Source organism: Rutidosis leptorrhynchoides, chromosome 8 (assembly GCF_046630445.1).
Source record: "Rutidosis leptorrhynchoides isolate AG116_Rl617_1_P2 chromosome 8, CSIRO_AGI_Rlap_v1, whole genome shotgun sequence".
In the NCBI taxonomy this organism is placed as follows: domain Eukaryota; kingdom Viridiplantae; phylum Streptophyta; class Magnoliopsida; order Asterales; family Asteraceae; genus Rutidosis; species Rutidosis leptorrhynchoides.
The window spans coordinates 370,816,836-370,844,448 of record NC_092340.1 but is presented as its reverse complement, the minus strand read 5'-3'; positions in this window follow the sequence as shown (position 1 = coordinate 370,844,448).

The window sequence follows — 27,613 nt, the reverse complement described above, 5'->3', positions numbered from 1 at the left end:
TTTCTATCAATCTTTAACAAATTTTTTATCTATCTATCTATATTATGAAAATATACTTATACATATCCATTACACACACAAAACACAAACCATCAATCTAATTGAAACCATCGACAACCTCTTCTATTACTCACTGCAACTGCTATATTTCCTTCTGATTAGGTGAGACCCGAAACACTATCGTGCTCAAGCTTATCCCTTTTTAGCACCAAATGATTTTCACCATCGAACTCCACTCATAATCATCATGAACAGACCAACCACAATCACAATGATTATTGTTACTGCTGTACACACCCATGAACAACACCATTATTGTTATTTCATTTTGCTATATCATCACAACCGAATCCATCAACTACCTTGTATTTGTTTTTCGTGAGAACTAAACTAAACCCCAAAAAGGGTCTCCACTCTACTTCATAATCTCATTTATTACATTCCTTTCAATCTCATAATTTCGTCATAAACAAACACTTTTGTTTTGTCAACAATAACTCAAGATGATTCAACTTAACTCTACACCATATCCACTTCGATCACCAACCATTACCACCCCAAGTCATCTCCACATTATTGCTACAACTACCATGCTACCTGGTATTCTGTTCAGTCGACAAACAAGATCACCAGGTTGTTGCTATTCTACCACTATTTTATACTACCACTTGGTTGCTGTTAGAAGACCACTCAAACACCACCAAACCGCCACCTTTTATGTCTTCCTCGCCATATTTAAAGCTATTGCAGACTGCTATCTATTTCTGCTGTAAACCCGCGAACCAAAAACCACACACACAAGATACTTAATTGCTTTATTCGAGTATTAATATTATGCTCTTTGTAAAACCCATTATATAAAAGATGGGACTTTTAATCATTGGCCGACATCACAATATAGATAAATCCCACCAATTATTCCCCCACTTGATTAAATATTAAAGGTGTAATCTAGTGAAGATGAGCTGTAAAGTTTAACCTCTTGGAATCCAAATACCACTCGAATGATAACTGTCAATCATGCTAAATGAACAAAGAAGGTATCGATATTGAGCATTCCTGTTTTTTTTTTTTTTCGTCTACTCCTTGTTTGTTCGAGCCCCACAACCAAAAATTTCCTTGTTCAATTTAATTTAAACATGAGTTGGGTACATGGGTGAGCTGTATTATTATAATGAAGAAAGAAACATGTTATCATGGATTGGATACTCAAATATTTTTTCTGCTTTCCAACGGTTGAGACAAAATACAAATCGGGACCACCATGGCTTCTTTTAGTTGGGTCATTATTTTGCTAGTTGGTGGAATAAGATTGATGAACGATTATGATTATTTATTTCACTATTTGTGGTTGACAACAAGAAGGACATGGATGACTGATGGTGTTTTAGAAAAATGAATCAAAGAAACCAAACCCTTTTATTTATTTTTATTTTGTTCTTTCGCTGTTGGATCATATTCCCCAAGTATCCGATTCACATGTTGGGCCGAGTTCCATTGTTTTTTTTTTGTTTGTTGGGCCGAAACTCATCATGTACCCAAGATAAATAAATAACAGTGTGAGAAAAATCAAGAAGGGAATGAGTGGTTCAACGGTTTAGGGGGAATGTTGGGCACCGAGAGGTCGCGGGTTCAATCCCAGGCGGTGCCATTTTTATTTTTAGAAAAATAGGAAAGAAGGAAACCGAATTAGTTGGGTTAAATAAAATTTATTCAGAGATTTAATCAGAAAAGCGTTAATAGAAGGATGGTTGAAAATGTTGATGCGTTAGCAGGAGGTTGCGGGTTCAAACCCGGGCAAGGGCACTTGTTTTTGAAACTTATTCCTTGAGGTAGTTATCTTTATTATTATTATTATTATTATTATTATTATTATTATTATTATTATTATTATTATTATCATTATTTTTTTTTATATTAGTAACATACTTATTAATACTATGATAATAGATACAAATATTATTATAGAAACAATTAAGTGACAAATTTAATAAAATTATTAATTGTATTATTACTATCATTATCATTATTATTATTATAACAAACAAATATTTTTATCCATGAATAACTATATTTAATACATGCAACATAACTATATTAATATTGTTACTAATTATTTGTCTAAAGTATATAAAATAGATATATTATTTATGACACCTATAAAGTATTAAATATAACAAATTTATCACTAATAATAATATATAAATCTGTACGATTACAATTATATGTGTTAATATATATAGTATTGATATAGGTTCATGAATCCGAGGCCAACCCTGCATTGTTCAGTTTCGTCATATGTATTTTTACTACAAAATACAGTATTGTGAGTTTCATTTGCTCCCTTTTACTCTTTACATTTTTGGGACTAAGAATACATGCGCTGTTTTTACAAATGCTTTATTAAATGCTTTTGAAATATATTTTGAACTGCGAATACATGCAAATGCTTTATTAACTGTTTTACAATAATTATATGCGTGAATTTCATTATTCCCTTTTTAAATGCTTTTGCAATATATATTTTTGGGACTGAGAATACATGCGCTGCTTTTATAAATGTTTTACGAAATGGACACAAGTGATCGAAACTACATTCTATGGTTGGATTATCTAATCGAATATGCCTCCTTTTATATAGTCTGGTAATCTAAGAATTAGGGAACAGAAACCCTAATTGACGCGAAACCTAAAGATAGATCTATCGGGCCCAACAAGCCCCATCCAAAGTACCGGATGCTTTAGTACTTCGAAATTTATATCATGTCCGAAGGAGGATCCCGGAATGATGGGGATATTCTTATATGCATATTGTGAATGTCGGTTACCAGGTGTTCAATCCATATGAATGATATTTTTGTCTCTATGCATGGGACGTTTATTTATGAGAACTAGAAATGAAATTCTTGTGGTCTATTAAAATGATAGAAATGATTATTTATGTTAAACTAATGAACTCACCAACCTTTTGGTTGACACTTTTAAGCATGTTTATTCTCAGGTGTGAAAGAAACCTTCCGCTGTGCATTTTGCTCATTTTAAGGACAATACTTGGAGTCGATCATCGCTCTGGGATCAAAGGTTAATGACTTCGTTCGGATGGATTAGGACGGGTCCTTTCAGTTGGTATCAGAGCGGTGGTCTTAGCGAACCATGTCTGCATTAGTGTGTCTAACTGATAAGTCGTTAGGATGCATTATTGAGTCTGGACTTCGACCATGTCTGCATATCAAAAGTTTTTGCTTATCATTTTGTGTCAAAAATTACCTGCTTATCATTCTTAGAGAATCACTTACTTATCATTCTAAGTCTAGACACGTTTTACTGCATTGACTGCATGAATAGTGTATAGACATAATTCATATCTTAGCGTATCTGCTACTTCATATCTTAGCGTAGTTGTTACTGTGACTTTGCCTGACAACTTCCGTAGATTCCTCCGTAACTTATGGGATTTTAGTATTATATATGCATATGTAAATTATGTATTGCAGGGTACTAATCTACATCCTATAATCTAATTCTTATCGAAAATCCTTCATCTAATCGTACGAGATGAATCCTGCAACCAGTTCGAGTCCCTCAGATTCCGATTGCTATTTCGATAGTTATTCCGACAGCTATTCCGACATAGATGTTCACCTAAGCTCCGAAAATAGCGTCATCGGCATGAATCAACCAATCAGTCATTATCAATTCATCTGATGAGTTCGTAGTTGACTTAATTAATGGAAACGCGCAGAAGGCAATCCCTTCCACCCACTGAATTCACCTCTTGACAATGAACCTGAAGCGTTTACCGACGAACCTGTTCGAGACACCATTTTCAGTCCCATTTCCAGGGTAACTCGACAAGATCATATTCTATCCACAATTCTGAACCTTATTCATCCGCTCGTTCTGACCGACAATCATCCCGGGGTAATCGAAGAAGTCAACGAGCTTCGCGCTCGAGTAATCAATTTGGAGAACATGGTGCAAAACTTACCAGCTTCAGCAACATCACCGACACCAACAGTACCATCAGTAACAGCACCAGTACCATCAACAATCCATGCCTCAACATCGCAATCTGTACCTCAAACATAATCATTGTTCTACGAATCATTCTACGTAAACTATCTTCGTCCTTAGTGATGATTATGTAATCTCTAACGTTTTAGAGACTATGTACTCTAGTTCTAACAGTAAATCTGATGAGTATAATATCACATTGACTCATTAAATCCATGATTACATCTGAAGAAAATATATATGTATATATATATTTTCATAAAGATTGTGATTAAAAATTCTTTCGTACAAACTTTTAATGATGAAAATATTTTAACGGGTAGGTAATACCCGAGGAATATTTAAGATTTCACATTAATAAGTTACACTATACATTCTTCAAATCTGATTTAACGGTCATTTCCTATCCTACTTACATCTACCGATATACGTATCCGTTCATCGCAGAATAACCATTTTCATTCAATTTCATATTTGGATTTTGACCTATCAGAATCCAACAAGTGGCATAATGAAGAAATAATGGACACAATAAAAATTGATTAGAAACAGACTAATTAACAATATTAAATTTTGTTAAGAATTCACGCTAACTGTTCCTAGCTAACTGTTAATTTCGTATTACCTTTTATTTTATCGCAATTTATTTATCGCAATTTAATTATCGCATTTTATTTATCGCAATTTTAATTCTCGCAATTTTATTTATCGTCATTTAATTTCTGTTATTTATTTTACGCACTTTAAATAACGGGACACGTATACAAGGTTTCGACATATCATATTGACACATCTATATATTTATCTTGGAACAACCATAGACACTCTATATGCAAATGACGGAGTTAACTATACAGGGTTGAGATTGATTCCAAAATATATATATAGTTTGAGTTGTCATCAATACTGAGACCGGTACACGGGTCACGATACGTATTAATTAATTCGAATATTATATATTAAACTAAATATGAATTATTGAACTGCTAACTGTGGACTATCAACTGTGGATTACAAACATTGGACAATTACAATGAATTAAAATATTGATTATAACATATGAAACTAAACAATTCTTCAAGTTTGCCACTTGATTTTATCTTAAACCCCATTTGTATCTTGACGATTACAATCTGCGTTCAAAACCTTTCATGATGCTTGAAAACACCACAATCGAGAGGATGAATCAACCGCACTTCATCTACAGAAGGAAAGATTTATGCATTTAGTTATGCATTTGAGAAACTCTCGGCAACTGAGTAAAAGTTTAACACGTAGCCGCGTCAGATCCTTTGACATTTATTAGCAAAAATAACTTTGCGATCCCTTTTTAAAGTAGCCAATTTTGTCACAGCTCCAGCAAGTCAACTTCGACTTTTCATTCGAAGTAGCCTTACTATAATCCTGATATATACAATTACCCTTTAGATACTGGAGAATTCTTTTATATTCCATCATATTACCAGCAGATGTATCAGCAACCTCGTTACTCCTTGGCTTAAATCTCTCCGTAAAATCATTATATTTATTCATTGAAACCCTATCATATACTCATCCGCATCTTATAACGAGAACTGCCATAACAATTACCGGGAATCAGCAATCAGTACTTTGAAAACTCACAGCATATCTACATCAACAGTTATATATATGACATTTATCTCTTAGAATTATGATCTCTCATTCTGAAATTCTGAAAAGCACTCAGTCACAAATCAATACTCTGAATGTTGAAAAAGCTGAATGAAGCAGCAGAAACTGTAGATAACCGTAAACGACCATAATAATCGAAAGTTTGATGATAAAGATTAGTATGTTGGAAAAGCCCAGAAAAGTTGGAACTGGAAAGTGGATTGAGTTAACCATAAAGGAAACCAAGGAGAAATACAAGTAACATACCCTAAATTCATAGAACTCAGATAAATCTAGATCCGTTGAAATCTTTAGAGAATATCTTGCTCCGAAGTCATGTTAAATTTTTGCTGAAAATCTTTCTCCATCAACCATCGAACTTAGAAATTCCAAAATATCATCAAAAATATCTTCGATATTTCTGAGGATATTTTCATAAATATTCTCGTCCGAAATTAATTATCTCTTCGTGCTATCTGTATTACATCATAAAAGGAAACTGTTTTAGTTTCTATATTATGTAAATCTTCAAATTTAAAATATGAATGTTTTGAAGTAGTGTTGGGAACTGAAGCATGAGTTAGTATAATATAATGACACTTGATCAACGTGATTATATTACAGTAATTCATGCTGAGTTTCTAAATGGAACGTGATGATTCACAGAACATACCGTCATCATGTGCCATTTACACGACTCTTACATTCTACCCAATCTCCATATATATTAAGAACATGCCTTCTTAATAATTCTATCTTTTCGGATATTCTGGTAATTTACCAAATCAAGATCGTGCTATTACGATTTCTTTCTAAGAGCATTAATTATGTTCATTTCAAACTTCATATCTACGAATTCTGGATCATATTCCGCTTGACTTAAAGTCGGGAAGAGAAAAACAAAAGCATGAAGCTTCAAAATATCATGGGAGTATAAAACACAGTAACTTGGAGAGAGTATTAACTGTGGATATCAATGATTACAGAAAGACAGAAGCAGAGACAACGAAATATAAGGGAAGATATAAAACCCAACAACAACCCAGAAGTTACAAACCGTGAATATTAATAAGAATAGGAATATAAAGACACGGTATAATTAAGAATCGTATCACCCAAGGTAATGATGGAAGTAAACAGATTTTTCTAGTGGAAAATTGAAAAGAAGGATGACAGAAATGATAATTAGTAAAATATCATGATTAGAACTGGATTAGACTTTTTCATAATCTTTTGGATGTATGAACTAAGAAAGAAAGTATGGGAATGGTGAAAATAATGGAACGAAAGAGTTTAATTTATAATGGAAATATCAGACATAGCAATCGAGGCAGATCATCGCGTTTAATTGAAGAGATCTTAATCTCCTTATTCACCGAAGAATCAGATCTTACTCAGATTTCAAAGATTTCTTTAAATCCCCTGAATTTCGGAATTCAACCATGACTGGTCAAAAGTTATGATGAAAATTGTCTCTCCCATTTCACTATTTTGTGATAACTTCACTCGCACTCTTCACATAATCGATTTGTATTATCCATATCATTCAATGACGATAAAACTCTATTTATCAACTCATATTCATCATGAAAACATTTCTATTGTTAGCCATGACCACCTCACTCAAATTTCGGGACGAAATTTCTTTAACGGGTAGGTACTGTGACGACCCGTAAATTTCCGACTGAATTTAAACTTAAATCTTTATATGATATCGACAGGATAAGCAAAGTCTATAATATTGAGTCACAAAAATTTTTGAACTATTGCAATATATTCATTTAACCTCAGACTGTTCCCAACGATTCACGAACAATTGTGTGTAAAGAAATATGTATATATATATATATATATATATATATATATATATATATATATATATATATATATATATATATATATATATAAGTATAAGTGTGTATATATACCTTGAATAAATAAAATACACTTTAGTTAATTGAAAAAAAATGTAAAATAAAAATGGAAATAAGTAATCTGTTATATTTTAAAAATAGACATTATTAATAACAATTATTATTATTTTAGTTATCTTGATTATTATAAAATAATACAATTTATTATTATCATTAGTAATAATATTAATATTATACTTGTATTACTACTAGATAAAATATTAAGGATATTATTATTATTATTATTGTTGTTGTATCTACTAAAAGATTAATCATGATCTTTAAATATAAATACACAAATATATAAAATACAAATTAAGGTATAGGTATAGATTTAAATACGGATATACAATCAGATATACAATATATATGCAGATACATATGGGATTCAGTTTGCAATCGTTTTCAAAACGGAAGGAAAATTATTTTCCTGTCTGAGTTCAATACCTTTTGATTCCAAACTTATCACAAGCTAACAAATTCATTAAAGGAGATCGTACGCCTTTTAATTTTTTTATTATCTACCTACTCTAATTCTATCCTTCTATTAGAACATTATTAGCTACTTTTAAGATTTATTCTTCTGATTGAATCTTCTTGTCTTCCACTAAATCACCTTAACAGCTATTTTCAGAGACTTGTGCGATAACAACAAATCACCCTTCCCTTTCTACTTTTGGTACATTTTGTTATGCTATCTGTTTCTATCAATCTTTAACAAATTTTTTATCTATCTATCTATATTATGAAAATATACTTATACATATCCATTACACACACAAAACACAAACCATTAATCTAATTGAAACCATCGACAACCTCTTCTATTACTCACTGCAACTGCTATATTTCCTTCTGATTAGGTGAGACCCGAAACACTATCGTGCTCAAGCTTATCCCTTTTGAGCACCAAATGATTTTCACCATCGAACTCCACTCATAATCATCATGAACAGACCAACCACAATCACAATGATTATTGTTACTGCTGTACACACCCATGAACAACACCATTATTGTTATTTCATTTTGCTATATCATCACAACCGAATCCATCAACTACCTTGTATTTGTTTTTCGTGAGAACTAAACTAAACCCCAAAAAGGGTCTCCACTCTACTTCATAATCTCATTTATTACATTCCTTTCAATCTCATAATTTCGTCATAAACAAACACTTTTGTTTTGTCAAGAATAACTCAAGATGATTCAACTTAACTCTACACCATATCCACTTCGATCACCAACCATTACCACCCCAAGTCATCTCCACATTATTGCTACAACTACCATGCTACCTGGTATTCTGTTCAGTCGACAAACAAGATCACCAGGTTGTTGCTATTCTACCACTATTTTATACTACCACTTGGTTGCTGTTAGAAGACCACTCAAACACCACCAAACCGCCACCTTTTATGTCTTCCTCGCCATATTTAAAGCTATTGCAGACTGCTATCTATTTCTACTGTAAACCTGCGAACCAAAAACCACACACACAAGATACTTAATTGCTTTATTCGAGTATTAATATTATGCTCTTTGTAAAACCCATTATATAAAAGATGGCACTTTTAATCATTGGCCGACATCACAATATAGATAAATCCCACCAATTATTCCCCCACTTGATTAAATATTAAAGGTGTAATCTAGTGAAGATGAGCTGTAAAGTGTAACCTCTTGGAATCCAAATACCACTCGAATGATAACTGTCAATCATGCTAAATGAACAAAGAAGGTATCGATATTGAGCATTCCTGTTTTTTTTTTTTTTCGTCTACTCCTTGTTTGTTCGAGCCCCACAACCAAAAATTTCCTTGTTCAATTTAATTTAAACATGAGTTGGGTACATGGGTGAGCTGTGTTATTATAATGAAGAAAGAAACATGTTATCATGGATTGGATACTCAAATATTTTTTCTGCTTTCCAACGGTTGAGACAAAATACAAATCGGGACCACCATGGCTTCTTTTAGTTGGGTCATTATTTTGCTAGTTGGTGGAATAAGATTGATGAACGATTATGATTATTTATTTCACTATTTGTAGTTGACAACAAGAAGGACATGGATGACTGATGGTGTTTTAGAAAAATGAATCAAAGAAACCAAACCCTTTTATTTATTTTTATTTTGTTCTTTCGCTGTTGGATCATATTCCCCAAATATCCGATTCACATGTTGGGCCGAGTTCCATTGTTTTTTTTTTGTTTGTTGGGCCGAAACTCATCATGTACCCAAGATAAATAAATAACAGTGTGAGAAAAATCAAGAAGGGAATGAGTGGTTCAACGGTTTAGGGGGAATGTTGGGCACCGAGAGGTCGCGGGTTCAATCCCAGGCGGTGCCATTTTTATTTTTAGAAAAATAGGAAAGAAGGAAACCGAATTAGTTGGGTTAAATAAAATGTATTCAGAGATTTAATCAGAAAAGCGTTAATAGAAGGATGGTTGAAAATGTTGATGCGTTAGCAGGAGGTTGCGGGTTCAAACCCGGGCAAGGGCACTTGTTTTTGAAACTTATTCCTTGAGGTAGTTATCTTTATTATTATTATTATTATTATTATTATTATTATTATTATTATCATTATTTTTTTTATATTAGTAACATACTTATTAATACTATGATAATAGATACAAATATTATTATAGAAACAATTAAGTGACAAATTTAATAAAATTATTAATTGTATTATTACTATCATTATCATTATTATTATTATAACAAATAAATATTTTTATCCATGAATAACTATATTTAATACATGCAACATAACTATATTAATATTGTTACTAATTATTTGTCTAAAGTATATAAAATAGATATATTATTTATGACACCTATAAAGTATTAAATATAACAAATTTATCACTAAGAATAATATATAAATCTGTACGATTACAATTATATGTGTTAATATATATAGTATTGATATAGGTTCGTGAATCCGAGGCCAACCCTGCATTGTTCAGTTTCGTCATATGTATTTTTACTACAAAATACAGTATTGTGAGTTTCATTTGCTCCCTTTTACTCTTTACATTTTTGGGACTGAGAATACTTGCGCTGTTTTTACAAATGCTTTATTAAATGCTTTTGAAATATATTTTGAACTGTGAATACATGCAAATGCTTTATTAACTGTTTTACAATAATTATATGCGTGAATTTCATTATTCCCTTTTTAAATGCTTTTGCAATATATATTTTTGGGACTGAGAATACATGCGCTGCTTTTATAAATGTTTTACGAAATGGACACAAGTGATCGAAACTACATTCTATGGTTGGATTATCTAATCGAATATGCCTCTTTTTATATAGTCTGGTAATCTAAGAATTAGGGAACAGAAACCCTAATTGACGCGAAACCTAAAGATAGATCTATCGGGCCCAACAAGCCCCATTCAAAGTACCGGATGCTTTAGTACTTCGAAATTTATATCATGTCCGAAGGAGGATCCCGGAATGATGGGGATATTCTTATATGCATATTGTGAATGTCGGTTACCAGGTGTTCAATCCATATGAATGATATTTTTGTCTCTATGCATGGGACGTTTATTTATGAGAACTAGAAATGAAATTCTTGTGGTCTATTAAAATGATAGAAATGATTATTTATGTTAAACTAATGAACTCACCAACCTTTTGGTTGACACTTTTAAGCATGTTTATTCTCAGGTGTGAAAGAAACCTTCCGCTGTGCATTTTGCTCATTTTAAGGACAATACTTGGAGTCGATCATCGCTCTGGGATCAAAGGTTAATGACTTCGTCCGGATGGATTAGGACGGGTCCTTTCATGTTATATCACAACATCAACAATACCCTTAGCCTCACCAGCAGTCGGTGCTGTCAACATCATTAGAATCATCGGCACCTCTAATATCACAAGCTCCGCCAGTTCAAGAAAAACACCGTGGACATCATTACGAATCAATAACGTGTATATTGTATCAATGAGTTATGAAATATTAACTCATTTCCCCTGAAGAATTTATATGTATATCTTGTATATATAAAATTTAAAACCATCATAAATCTTTTCGTACTAAGCTATTAAGTATGAATTGAAAAAGGGTAAATATTACTCGATTAAATTCATAATATGCTATGAAGTACATTCTTCGTTAGCAACTTAATCATGGTTAACTACAATCTCTGTTTCAACTCAATGAATTCCATTTCATAATAAACCAAGTGTATTATTCAATAACATGGTTGATTTTACACTTTCATCTTCGATGCACTCGAAACTCTCTAGAAAACATCATTTGCACCTTGCGAAGTTTGCAAGAATTCTACGAAAATCAACATCCTTTACCAAGGAATAGCAATAAGAATAAATAATGAAGTATTAATTTCATTAGCGAAATACTCCACAAAGATTATGAAGTCTCTAATGTTTTAGAGATTATTCATTTCTAATTCAAGCCAAAAATCAAATGAGCTTAATATGATATTAACTCATTAAATCTGTATTACATCTGAAGAAAATATGCATACATATATTTTCATAAAGACGGTAATAAAAATTCTTTTGTACAAAATATTAATTGTGAAATCTTTAACGGGAAGGTAATACTCGGGAAATATATAAGTTCACAATTAATATGTTACACTGTACATTCTTCAATTTTGATTCAAAAATCATTAACTATACTCACTATCTTTACAACGATATACAATCGTTTTCATACAAATTCAATTACATATTCTGATATTGACAGATCAGAATCCAAGTCATAACACTGAACCGGTGACATCATTCTTAGATCTCTACATCTTTCAAAGCTATACTTTGACTTCAAAACTGTGCAAGATCCTTTAGCGTTGTTAATATCGAAAATAATCTTGCAATCCTTTTCAAAGTATCCAGTTTTATCACACTTCCAACCAGTCAACTTCAATTTTTCAGATTAGCCTTATTATAATCTTGACTTATACGTTCTTGATACTGGGGAACCTTTCATGTTCCACCACATTAGCAGTAAATATACCAACAACTTCATTTATCCATGATCTTCCGAAAAATCCTTATACTCATTGAAACTCTATCGTGTACTCATCCGCATCTTGTAACAAGAATTGCCATACTAATTACTGGGAATTAGCAATCAGTATTTTGAATCTCGCAACAATTCTACGCCAACAGTTATATATATACATATAATGTCTATCTCCTAGACTCGCATACTTCGAATGTGAAGTTTCTGAAAAACACCCAAATTGCAAAACTAGCTCTCCGAATTTTGGAACAATGCTGATGAAGTAGCAAAAACTGTAAACGGCCTTAACAGTCAAAAGTTTGATGATAAGAAATAGTATGGTGGTAAAGCTGAGAAAAAGAGAAGGTTTGGAACTGGAAAACGGATTGGACAAAGTATGAAGGAGGCTGTGGATAAATCACAAAGACTGAACCTGCCTTCAAAGAATACAAATGATTCAGTGTCTGCTGAAGTCATTAACGAATACCTTACTCCTTACTCTAAAACCCTTACGGATAATATTCTTCATCATCATCTTATCTTGAATATTCTAAGATATCATCGTATCTTTCATTATAAATATCATCAATATTTCTGAAGATAATTTCGTGATTATCTGAAATTATTCATTCCTTCATGCTATTTGTGTTACATCATAAAAGAAACTGTGTTAGTTTCTAAATCCTGAAAAATTCAAGTTTAAAATATGAATGTTTTGAAGTAGTGTTGGGAACTGAAGCATGAATTAGTATAATATAATGACGTCAGGCCAACGTGATTATATTACAGTAAGTCATGTTGAGTTTCTAATGGAATGTGATGATTCACATAACATACCGTTATCATGTACTATTTACACGACTCTTACATTCTACCCAATTTTCAAACATATTAAGAACATATCTTCTTGATAGTTCTATCTTTTCGGATATTTTGGTAATTTACCAAATCAAGATCGTGCCATTACGAATTCCTTATCAGAACATTAACTATGTTTATTCAAAACTTCATACCTACGAATTCTGGACCATTATCCGCTTACCTTAAGGTCGAGAAGAGAAAACAATAACACAGCTTCTAAATATAAAGAGGAGTATAAATCACAGCAAATAGAAGAGATCATTAACCGTAGATGTCAATAATTATGGAAAGACAAATGCAAGGAAGGATTATGAAAACCACTACCCCAAGAGCGAAGTAAAAGTAAACAGATTCCTCCGGTAGGAGTTGGAATAGAAGGATGATTGTGGTGGTAGTCAGAATAATATCAAGAATCAGAACTGGATGAAGCATTTTCACAATCTTGTGAAAGTATGAAGCGAGGAAGAAGATGTAGGAGTGGTGAAAATAATGAAACAGAAGAATTTATAGCAAAAGACCAGATATAGCAATCGAGGCAGATTACGCAAAATCTCCTTAATTCCCGAAGAATCAAATCTTATTTAGATTATGAAGATTTTCTATTTCTTAAATTCCGGAAATCAATCGTTACCACGTCAAGAGATAAGACACATCTCTATTCTTCATTTCACTCGATTACGATAACTTCTCTCATACGCTTCGAGTAATTGGATTGTTTTATCCATATTATTCAAACGGTAATAAAACTCTATTTATCGACTCATATTCGTCATGAAAACATTTTTATTATTAGCCATGACGACCTCACTCAAATTTCGGGACGAAATTTCTTTAACGGGTAGGTACTGTGATGACCCGGAAAATTCTGACCAAATTTAAACTTAATCTTGTATGATTAACGTTTTCGACACGATAAACAAAGTTCATGAAGTTAAATCTCAAAATTCTTGAACTATTCAAATACTCTTCAATTGTTCTCAACGATTCGCGAACGATTATATGAATATAGATACATATGTATATACTATAACTTGAAAACGTATCAAAGTGTTGCGTATATGATACTGTGCATTAACCTAATTGGTTTGATTATCTGATTGATATATTTAACTATGGAGTTAAAAGATAATGCTAAACGATTGAATTAAAGTATATTTATCAGGTCTTTTAATGATTATGATATTATTACGGGTCTCTATGGTGAGGTCCACGTTGATTTGAGAAATCATTCATTTTAACGGTATCCGGAATAAATGGTAAATTGTTTGTTTAAATAACGTAATTTGGACACATACAATAATAAGGAATATTAACTGTTAGAATTAGATACATGAATAACTTGCGATATGTATTTTAAAACGTGTTTATCAATATTGAAAATATATATTTAATAATATGATTAAATATAATATTTAACTAGATATAAAACGTTTTAGATTTGAATATACTTGATTAAATAATGAAACTTTGATTTATAAAAGTAAATGACCAAAACACTCAAAAGATTAAGTTACACTTTGAGTGGGTTAATTTTACATTAATTTAAGACTAATTTTTGACAAAGGTACGTGTCACAAAATGTAAAGTACTAGTTTTCTCATCGTACGAAAATGCGTTCGAAAAACCGGAACCGGGACTTAAGTCGAGTGACGACGTACGACTTATCGGGACAAAAATTACAAGTCAACTATGCACATGAATTTAATATAATATATAATTAATTATATAAATTATATATATATATATATATATATATATATATAATTAAATATTATGTCGACAAACAAGAAAACAAAAGTTTGTGAGCTGGATCAGAGGGCCATGCGATCGCATGGCATATAGGCACAAAACCCATGCGATCGCATGGGGGTCAGAAATCAGAATTATTCTATAAATAGCCCAGGTTTCTGGCCGAATTTATCCATCTTTTTCTCTATCCTCTCTACTTATATTATTATTATTATTATTATTATTATTATTATTATTTTTTTTTTATTATTATTATTATTATTATTATTATTATTATTATTATTATTAAAATTAATTTAATATTATTATTAATAATCCTATGATTATTATTATTAGTATTATTTATACATAAAATATTACGACGGAGTGATGACCAAATGATTTCAAAACGAGTTTTCGAGCAAGCTAGAGCTAAGGAAATAATGGGTTATTGCCAAGGAGGTTATGGGTAATGTTCGGGGGTATATTTGTGAATCAAACCTAGTGTTTATCATCTCTGTTGCGTTTACGTACTTTTCTACAATATTGAATCTCAATATTGATACGTAAGCACTCATATTTTATCTTTTATAAATTAATAGTGTATACATACTAGTGCTCGAGTGTATATATTTATACATGCTTGTATACTAAATTTCGTCGTTAAACTGTTTATAATCAATCACAAATTAAATACATATATTACTGGTAAAAGGTATATGATATACATGTTTTTGAGAAGCTAACGAAAAATCGATAACTTTTCATTTAGATATCGAACAGTTTCGATGAACGGATTAAAAGATATGATCAACTGAATTATGATCGACGTTAATTGGAATTGCTTTTGAATCTGCAATTAAGATTTAAACAACTTGTTTATAAGATTGATAAATTGAATTTTTGAATATTACCAACCGAGTAAATGAATCCTTATATAAGGTAAGTCTCGTTTTGTTAAACTATTGTCAAAATTGACTTTTGAAACGACTTTGGATAACTTTTGTATGTCGATCTCGAGCATTAGGATTGTGATACACTATGACCTAACCTAGCTTGATAGACATTTATTGACCAACATATGTTCTCTAGGTTGAGAACTACGATTATTTGATATTCCGAGTTTCGGTCACAATACGATGAACAACTATATGTGCTGCTAAGGTGAGTTTCATATGATCCCTTTTACTCCCTACATTTTTGGGCTGAGAATACATGCAAATGCTTTATTAACCGATATACAATATTTATATGCGTGAGTTTCATTTGCTCCCTTTTTAAATACTTTTGCAATATATATTTTTGGGCTGAGAATACATGCGCTACTTTTATAACTGTTTTTATAAAATGAATACAAATACTAAAACTGATTTTTCGTGAGTTTCATTGATCCCTTTTCAAATGCTTTTGCATTATATATTTTTGGACTGAGAATACATGCAATTTATTTTAAACGCAATGGATACAAGTACATACTAAATTCTACACTGAGTTTGAACCGAAAATCCCTTAGCTTTGGTAACTAGTAACTGCCAGTTATAAGAACTGGTGGGCGCGAGTAGTTGTATATGGATCCATAGGGCTTGACATCTCCGTCCGAGCTAGAGCACTAGCCTTTTAACGGACGTATGCTATTTGAGAAGCGTACACGTTGGTTTGCGTGTATTATTAAGATGATTATACAAAGGGTATAAATTATATATACGTTAAGTTTAATTACCAGGGTGCTCAATTTTGTAGAACATTTTGATAAATGTTTCTGGATGAAACAACGGAAATCTTGTGATCCACTTTTATATACAGATTATGCGCAATACTAAAACTATGAACTCACCAACCTTTGTGTTGACACTTGTTAGCATGTTTATTCTCAGGTTCCCTAGAAGCCTTCCGCTATTTGCTTATATGATAGACAAGCTATATGCATGGAGTCTTATATGGCATATTTTTCAAGAAAATGTTGCATTCACCAAGTCATCACCATGTACCTTATTTTAACTGCATTGTCAACGGAAGTACTATAGTAAACTATTATATACGGTGATTGTCTATATGTAGAAATCATCAGATGTCGAAAACCTTTGATTTAAATATACATTTATGGTGTGCCTTTTCAAAAGAATGCAATGTTTACAAAACGTATCATATAGAGGTCAAATACCTCGCAATGAAATCAATGAATGACGTTTTCGTCCATATGGATTTGGTGCGATCGTCACATTTAATGACCATTTTGTCAATTTTAAAACTTTAGTTGCAGTTAAAACAAAATGTAAAAATATTAAATAAATAAAAGACTTAATTTAAAGCGTAAAGTAAATAACGATAATGAAATTGCGATAAATAAAAGTGCGATAAAATAAACTTGCGATAATTAAAAAGTATGATAATTAAAAGTGCAATTAAATACAATAACAATAAATAAAAGTGCGATAATTAGAAGTGCAATTAAATATAAAATAAAGGAAATTAAATATGAAATAAAAGAATTATTCATATTTAAACTTCCGTAATCATGATGTTTGATCTGTTGATTTTAGTTTTATGCCCATGGGTTAATTGTCCTTTGTCCTGGATTATTTAATATGTCCGTCTGGTTTTTGTCCATAACAGTCCATCAGTCATAAATATAAAGTGCGAGAGTCCTCGTCAAATTATCCTTATACCCGAAGTTAAATATTCTAACTAATTGGGGACTTAAACTGTAACAAGGTTTTAATACTTTGTTTAATAATTACACCAGGATGTCGACTGCGTGTAACCCAAGGTTTTAATACTTTGCTATCAATTATGCCAAGTGTCCTTGTACATAATTTCACCCCTGTTTTAATAATTCTAGTGGCTATTAATCCATTCCCGTGTCCGGTTAAATGAACGATTATTCGTACATATAAATATCCCGCCCATCGTGTCCGATTGAGTGTATATGGTTATTTATAGGGACGTCCAATTGTAAATCTTTATATTAAAATTAACAAACTATCATTTAGTTAAACAAATATAAAGCCCATTAATAGCCCATAGTCTAATTTCCACAAGTGTCGTTCTTTTGTCCAAACCCCAATTATGATACAAAGCCCAATTACCCAATTTTAGTAATTCGCCCAACATCATGATTACTTCGTTTTAAATAAGCATAATAATAACTTAGCTACGAGACATTAATGTAAAAAGGTTGAACATAACTTACAATGATTAAAAATAGCGTAGCGTTACACGGACAGAATTTCGACTTACACCCTTACAACATTCGCTAACATACCCTTATTATTTGAATTAAAATTAAAATTAAAATTAAAATTAAAATTAAAATATATATATATATATTACGTTTACATATAGAGAAAGAGAGATTTTATGGATATTTTTACGATCAGAATTCGCTGGCTTTTATAGGAATTTTCGTGCAGGGGGACTCCGCGACTCGCGCCCTTTTTGCTCTTCAAACTCCGCGAGTCGCGGAGTTTGTATTTACAGCTCACCCAGCTTTGGCTCTTTGTTTACCGACGGATTTTTATATTATATAATATATAAATAATTATAAGAATTATTTAAATATTATATTATATTTATGTGCATAGTTGACTTGTAATTTTTAGTCCATTGCGTCGAGCGTTGAGAGTTGACACTGGTTCCGGTTCCTGATTTTCGAACGTCCTTGCGTACAATTTAATATCTTGTACTTTGCGTTTTGAATCTTGTACTCTTGTAATTTAGAGACGTTTCTTATCAATAATTGGAACCTCTTTGATTGTATTTTATACTTTTGAGCTTTTTGGTCATTTGCGTCTTCAATTCGTCGAATCTGCCTTTTGTCTTCACCTTTTATTATTTAAACGAATATCACTTGTAAATAGAACAATTGCAACTAAAAGCTTGTCTTTCTTGAGGAATAATGCTATGAAATATATGTTCGTTTTTAGCATTATCAATTGCAAATTCAAAAGCAATTTCAATTAACGTCAATCATAATTCAGTTGATCATATATTTTAATCCGTTCATCGAAACTATTCGGTGTCTAAATGAAAAGTTATTGATTTTTTGCCAGCTTTCCGAAAACATGTATATCATATACCTTTTACCAGTAATATATGTATTTAATTCGTGATTCATTATAAACTGTTTAACGATGAAATTTAGCATACAAACATGTATAAATATATATACTCGAGCACTATACATGGATACACAATTAATGTATAAAAGATAAAATATAAATGCTTACGTATCAATATTGTGATTCAATATTGTAGAAAAATACGTAGACACAACATAGATGATAACAGTAGGTTTGACTTGTAAATAATACCCATGAACATTACCCATAACCTCCATAGCTATAACCCATAATTTCCTTAACTTTATCCCGCTCAAAAACCCATTTTTGAAAGTGACACGCTCATAACCTCGTCGTAGTATTTTATGTATATTACTAATTAATAATTAATAATACTAATAATTAATAAGATTAATAATAATGTTAATCTTAATAATAATAATAATAATAATAATAATAATAATAATAATAATAATAATAATAATAATAATAATAATAATAATAATAATAATAATTTAAATACGGAGGAAGTAACATAAATAAATATGTGTGTGATTGAAATGAAATCGTTTGAATTTATAGAACCTTTTCTGAAAAAGTACCCCATGCGATCGCATGGGATTTGTGCTTCAAGGCCATGCGATCGCATGGCACCCTGGGACAGCTCACAAATTTTTAACTTCTTGTTTGTCGACATAATATTTTCTAATATATATAATATATATAATTTAAATAATTAATTATATATTATATTAAATTCATGTGCATAGTTGACTTGTAATTTTTGTTCCGATGACTCGTACGTTGTCACTCGACTTATGTCCCAGTTCCGGTTTCTCGAACGCATTTTTGTACGCTTAGAAAACTCGCAATTTACGTTTTGTGACTCGTACCTTTGTCAAAATATAGTCTTAAATTATCAGTAAACTATATCATTCAAAGTGTATCTTAAAATTTCGAGTGTTTTGGTCGTTTACTTCTATAAATCGTTGTCTCTCTATTTGTTAATATATATATATATATAATAACAAATCGTATTATGACCAAGTTAATATATATTTTCAACATTCATAAACACGTTTTAAATATACGTCGCAAGTTATTCATATAATTAATATTCCAACTTATCATATATATTCAAATAAATATTTAAACCAATAAGTTTAATGTACAGTATCAAACAATTAATACATTGTTACGTTTTCAAGTTATAGTATATATATATGTATCTATATACATATAATTGTTCGCGAATCGTCAAGAATAACCGAAAGGTATTTGAATATATGAAAGTAGTTCAAAAATTTTGAGATTCAGTTTTACAGACTTTGCTTATCGTGTCGGAAATGTTAATCATACAAAGATTAAGTTTAAATTTGGTCATCCGGGTCATCACAGTATCAGAGCGTTGGTTGTAGGAAACTAGGATATGCATTAGTGTGTCTGACAGAGTCGTTAGGACGCATTAGTGAATCTAGACTACAACCGGATAGTTAGCCATTGCATTCTGACATACATTTGCTATAGATAGCACTTACTTGACTACTTGTGCATTATATTGAATCATTCTTAGGCAAACTTCTTAATGGTACCAAGTTTTCATCATGCGAATCTGTAATCTACCGTTTCCCGGTAATACACGTAAACTTAAGATTCATACGCGTAAGGACGACGACGACTTCATTAGTCATACTTGTTCGGGAACTTTGTCTCCCAGATTGTTATTCACCACCATTTCAACTTACTATCGGTGTCACACCGGTGTTCCTTACTATCTACCACTTCTTGTTACTACCATCACTACTCTAGGTGAGTATCGTCATCACTATTTATCACTACGGTTGCGTACTATTCGTTATCATGATTCGTTACACTTCTCGTACCAGAATACATTATTATTTGACTTGAATCGCATTGACGTGAACAATCATTTATACACTTCCCTCGGGGAACGCTTCTTTAGAGTTGCACTAATTCTTTAGATTCAATACGAGTCACGTTAGAGACATCGTTACACTTTGTTCATTTTAAAACTTCACGATTATACGAACTTGAATCTATGGAGTGATGTGGGAATGGAGGTATGAGTTAGCGTAATATAACGACACTCGATCAATGTGGTTATATTACGGTAAGTCATACCAAAGTTCTAATGACTCGTGATGGTGATTGGACTCGATCAACCTAATCACCACCATGTGCCATGTACATGACTTCATTTTTCTTGTTTGAACATCCGAAAACTCCGAGAATACTGACAACAACCATACCCGGGACACATCTTCGATTATTGTCGAACCATATTTATGCTTCCAAATGAATGGCAAATTCTTTCAACATCAAACGTATGTTACACGTGTATACTATCTCGTTATCGCACAGTTTTATCGACGAACTACAACATGCTTGATATGCTCACATCGAGGCAGAAACTTCTCTCGCTTTACACTCGTACTTCCGTTTAAGGAAATCCTTTTATCTAAATTCTCAATGGAGAGAGAGAATCTTCACAATATACTAGTATTTGCCACGAGGGGGAATATACCTAACGAACATTTTCGGAAACCGATAAATCTTTCGCGGCGCGAATTTCTTGAGAAACTTGTTCTAACTAACGTTTTCAAGTCCTAACGAACTTGTTCAATATACCTTAAAGAGATGTACCTCGTTTCGGATCGAGATCCTCGTTTCACTTCTAGATTTTGGAGTGCCTTACAAAAAGTCTCGAGACCACGTTTAGACATGAGTACCGCACATCAACCACAACCCGACGGACTGAGCAAACATACGATTCAAACCTTAGAAACCATAATACGAATTTGCATTATCAACTTCAAATTTACTTGAGAAAAGTAGTTGCCTTTATCCGAATTCTCTTACTACAATAATTTTCTTTCGTGTAATAACGCCGCATCTTTTCGAAACTTTATATGTCCGCAATTATCATTTTACAATTTGTTGGGCCGACGTGGGCAACAATCAAACCATCGGAATCGAACTCATTCATGAAATAACCGTTAAGATCGTTCAAATCCAAGAGAGGCCCAAGACGATCCGTAGTCGCCAAAAGAGCCATGCAAATGTTAGACGTAAACCTCTCGAATTCCAAGTGGGAAACCGCGCAACGTTAAAAGTCGCACCTTAGAAAGGTGTAATCCGTTTCGGGAAACGTAGAAAGCTAAATCCGCGATATTTTGATCCTTTTAAAAATCTTGGAGCGTTTTGGACCCGTTGCTAGCCATTTAGATTTTTCGATTCATTTGAGCTCCGTTCATCCTACATTCTATGTATCAAACTTGAAGAAGTGTCTTGTCGAACAAGAACTTGTTATTCCTTTTGATGAACATACTATCGATGACAAACTTCAATTCCTAGGAGAACCGGTTGAAATTGTGAATCGTGAAAACCAAACTTTAAAACAACGTAAAAATTCCGACTTTAGAAGTTCGTTGAAATGCCTAAGGAAGTACCCTCATTTATTCGTAGAATTGGCACCACAAGATTTCAAGGAAGAAACGACAACTACTACTTCCAACTAAATTTCGGGACGAAATTTCTTTTAAGGTGTAGGTAATGTAACATCCCGCATTTTTCCGTTAAATTATTTTAACGCCCGTCTTTTTTTTTAGATAATATCTTCCGTTATCTAAATTCGTGTCCTTCGTTAACTAACATTCGTGATATTTTCGTTATTCGATTATAACATCTCCCGTTTATTCTAGCCTTTTTAAAATATTAGTTTGGTTAATTCCCGCACCCGACTACAAACTTGAGGGACTAAACTTGCCAAGAGGGCAAAGGGATGACTAGGTCAACTAGTCAACCTTCACCCTCCTCCATTCATTTCATCCTCCCCATTTCATTACTTCCATTTTTATTCTCTCAAACCCTCAAACACAAAATCATCATCTAAATTCGATCTAGGAAGCTTGCAACAAAACAAATTACATATTTGGAATCCTCTCTTCATCCTCTACAATTTGATACCAACCTCATCTAGTTTACCAACGAGCTTATAGCTCAGTGGTACCCGATGCCTTTGATCCCTGGGCCCACAGTGGGGGAAGCTTTGACCCAAGAAAGGCGCAAGTTCGATTCTCAGTCTGGGCGCCCCGCATGGAATTATTTCTCCCTCCGGGGGGAAATTTGTGAAGTGTTTCGGGGGTCTAGCTAGCTGGGGTAAAAATCGCCTTGCCGTCACTGTGGGTACTGGGAGGAGGTACTTTGCCGGCACATGTCTCTTTCGGGGTGGGATTGGTGGGTGCTACGGCACACAGGGTTAGCGTGTCCCTGCCAACTTACAGGTTTTGACCCAACCTCATCTAGTTTGGGTAACTTTCTAAAAACACTAGATTTCTCTAAATTCGTTTTATATACTTGAAATGGTGTAATTAGTGTCTATGGCTCAAGTATAACATGAATACATGTTTTGTTTGCTCGATCTGTTGTTTGAGTAACTAGTTTGAACTTTTGAAATGTGTGTGCTTAATCTTGAGTTTTGGGTGATTAAATGTTGTTAAATTGTTAAAGTTCGTGTTTTAATTGTGTTACTAGTATCACTAGCTTCAATTTGATGTGTAGGTTGCTTTAGAAAACTTCATAAATTTGAATATTGATTTTGTGAGTTTTGGTTAGGGTTTGATAACTCTTAAAATGGACTTTTGATGACTTGAATGCCATGAAATGATGTTGGTAAGTGTTTAGTTGTATTGCATGTTTCATTACCTTCAAAACGGCATATCATATATATAAATTGGATTCCCGAATCATGAAATGCATTTTGCGAACTTGAGACTTTGATTATGAATATTTAACGATCATTTGATGAGGTTTTTATTGTTGTAAATGATGAACTCGATTGATGATATGTGGTTAGTTATACTCCTTGTCAAAATACGTTTCCAGCGATATAAGATACATGTTCTAAGTGTTTTCGGTTCACAAATTGTGTTAGTTTGAGTTTTGGTTCGTGCTCTTGTGTGTTTCAGCAAACAGGGTCTGTATACTAATCTGGACGCCGTCCAGATTCTTGGATGTCGTCCAGTCCTTCAATGCTGGACGCCGTCCAGCAAATCTGGACGCCGTCCAAATGAACTGCCAGATTCTGTTTCGCTTGGTCGTTTACCATTTAATTCTAACTATGCTACGCACCTCCGATTAACATGAAACTTGGCCAACATGCTCATATATGATTATATAACTTAGAAAAATTGTCCGAGACCCGACCCGACCGCGTTGACTTTGACCAAGTTTGACCTTTAGTCAAACTTAACCAAATACTTACGCAATCGTTCTAATCTTTCTTTTATACTTGATTCTTGCATGAAACTTGACAACGTGACTCACATGCTATATATATTCGAGTCGTAACGAGCCATAGGACTAATTGAACACATTTCGCCCGACCTTGTGTCGTAACCGGTAATTGATACAACTTACTTGTTTAGGTCAAGGCTAAGCAACTTTCATGCACACGTTTACTTTGTGAAGTACATTTATACTCGTGCACTCGAGGTGAGATCATAGTCCCACCTTTTCAACAACGTTTATACTTTTAAATCGTGGGCTGAGAAACATATACTTTGTTACATCTTGTACTACTTACTTTTATGTTTTGAACACAAGTCCGATGAAACAAACATTCCACAGCGAGTTTAGAACAAAATCCTCAATTCGATTATCATTAGTTACACTTGCCGGGTGTAAGCGAGAACTTATGTTGTATGGATCCATATGGGTTTGACAAACCCTCATTCAGGCGGTTCGCTACCATCTACGAATGAAATATATTTTCGAGAAACAGTATATGTTCTAACACTATTGTGATGGGGTTCTATGGAAGGAATGTTAAGCATTGATAATTGGGTGCTCGCGAACCTATTTTGGAATGCAACTTTTGGATGATCAATTTTATGAAAATACTAAATCTTGTGATTCAAAAATAACGTTTTTTACTACATCTATGATTTCACCAACATTTTTCGTTGACAGTTTTCTATATGTTTCTCAGGTTCATACTTGGCTACTTGATACATGCTTCCGCACACTTTAATTACTTGTTTGGAGTCAAGCATACATGCATACGCTAGTGATAGCACCTTTGGATTCAAACTTAAAGCATACATACTATCGCTATTTATAGCAAACCGTGATTTTAAACTAATTATGTCGCAAGTTGTTTCATTTACACTTCATAACTTTTGTAAACTTAAATTTGTTGTCGATCCGTTTGGTAAACTAAATTTTGTAAGTTTTGTACGTTTCAAATGAATGCGGCATAATTTTGATCAAACGTGTCTCATATAGGAACTACGACCACGTAACGGGACCTAAGTTAACGGCGCTGTCAATGACGATTTTGTCGGGTCGTTACATTTGTGGCCAACGGACCCACGTTTCACATATTAAACCATCTAATATTTAAGTTAAGACATAATATAGGACATCAAACCATATGTAAACATGCTGTAATGAACTAAGAACTATGATCAACTCAAAATTATGAACATGTGAGTTGGATTCTATATAAAATAAGGATATTTTCGGGTCTAATATTTTTATAACAATAGCGACTAGCGAGGTGATATCCTTTTTTTAATGATATATAAAAGTTGTAATTATCTAATAATTTAAGTGATCGACAATTATTCTATAACAATGTCCCGGTTGTAAATATACTTTATCAAAAACTCGTATTAATTACTCTGTATAAAGTGGGGCGGTGCAGTTAAATTGGTGTGGATATTTGTTGTTTTCATAACCGCCCCACAAAGTGCGGTTAATCCAAAAACGATAACCAAACCCGCGGTTATAAATTCGGTTTGGTTAATTCGGGTTGGTTTTAGCGGTTAATACGGTTATGGTTTGGTTAATTCGGATTTTTGCTCATCCATAGGTTTAATACTTTAACATATTGACCATCTTCCATAAAAATGATCATATATAAAATACTAAATGATGCGGGCGCGGTTAATTCGATGCGGGTACCTATTGTTTCCATAACCGACCCACTAAGTGCAGTTAATTCAAAAAGTGTTAACCAAATCCGCGGTTATCCATTTTGTTCGGTTAATTTGGTGCGGTTTGATCGGTTAATATGGTTACGGTTCAGTTAATGCGGTTTTTTGCTCACCGTTACCTGAGAAAGATATCCAATAAATCCACCATGTTCTTTTAATAATTTCACAATTGATAATACATTAGATACTACTCCATATTTATGATATAATAAATGAGTGAAAACTTTGTGTTGTAGTTTATGTGGTAGTTGTCTGATACCCTTTGTTAGAGATAAGGAGTTCGACTCCCGGGGACTACACAAGGTTATTCCCTGACCTTGAAATCCACCTAAGGTCGTTTTTTCACACATTTTGTTGCGGGAGCAGCGAGAGAGAGATTTTACCGGCCATGTCCTTAGATTGGTCCAGGTTTTCTCCTCGATAACAGATAGATGCGAGTTATGCAATTGCGGGTGATGATCGCGACACCCCTCAGTGATCTCAAACTACTATTCAAAATATATCATTTTATATTCTTATATTTATATATTTACTATATTATACTTATAAAAAATGAGTGAAAAAGAAAGTTATACAGATATTAAAACACCTTATGTTATATGGAGTAACACAATATTGTTGAGCCACTTGTCTTGGTGACGTGACATTTTATGACGTCATATGTTATAATGCATGCGTAACTAAAATAAAATTGTTTGAGAATATATTCTCACATCCAAATAATAATTGTTTCAATAGTATTGTTATTTCAGATGTACCAAATTGGTTGTGATAAATAATTAGTTATAACTCGTAGACGTGTGAGAATATAAAATATGATTATTATATGGTAAAAAAAACTTATAAAGTTAGAGAAATAAAAGTGCGCAAATGGTAAAAAAATAAAAATAGAAACTTAGTTGAAAAAATAAAAATAATTAGAAAAATAAACTCCTAACTTATAAATTAAGAAATTGAGTTGTATTCCTTTGAAACCAAAAATTTGCTTGAAATTCAATGGACCAATCAGAGCATGACATGTGGCGCGACAATCACATGTGATTGGAAAAAAAATTAAAAAAAAAATTTAAAATTTTTTTTTTTAAATTTTAAAAAAAAAAAATTTCAAAATTTTTTTTTTAATGAATTTTTTTTTTTAAATTTAGCATATCAAATCCAATCACATGTGATTGTAAAACCCAATCACATGTGATTGTGGAACTCAATTACATATGATTCTGCATATCAAATCCAATCAAATGTGATTAAAAAAAATTACAATTTTTTAAAAAAAAAATTCAACTGGAAACATACTTTAATTCGGTGATTTGATCAAGTTTGTTAGCGTTTCGTGATCATATCTTCCAAATTTTAGACGTTAATTCGGTGATTTGATCAAGTTTTGATCCAAAACTTG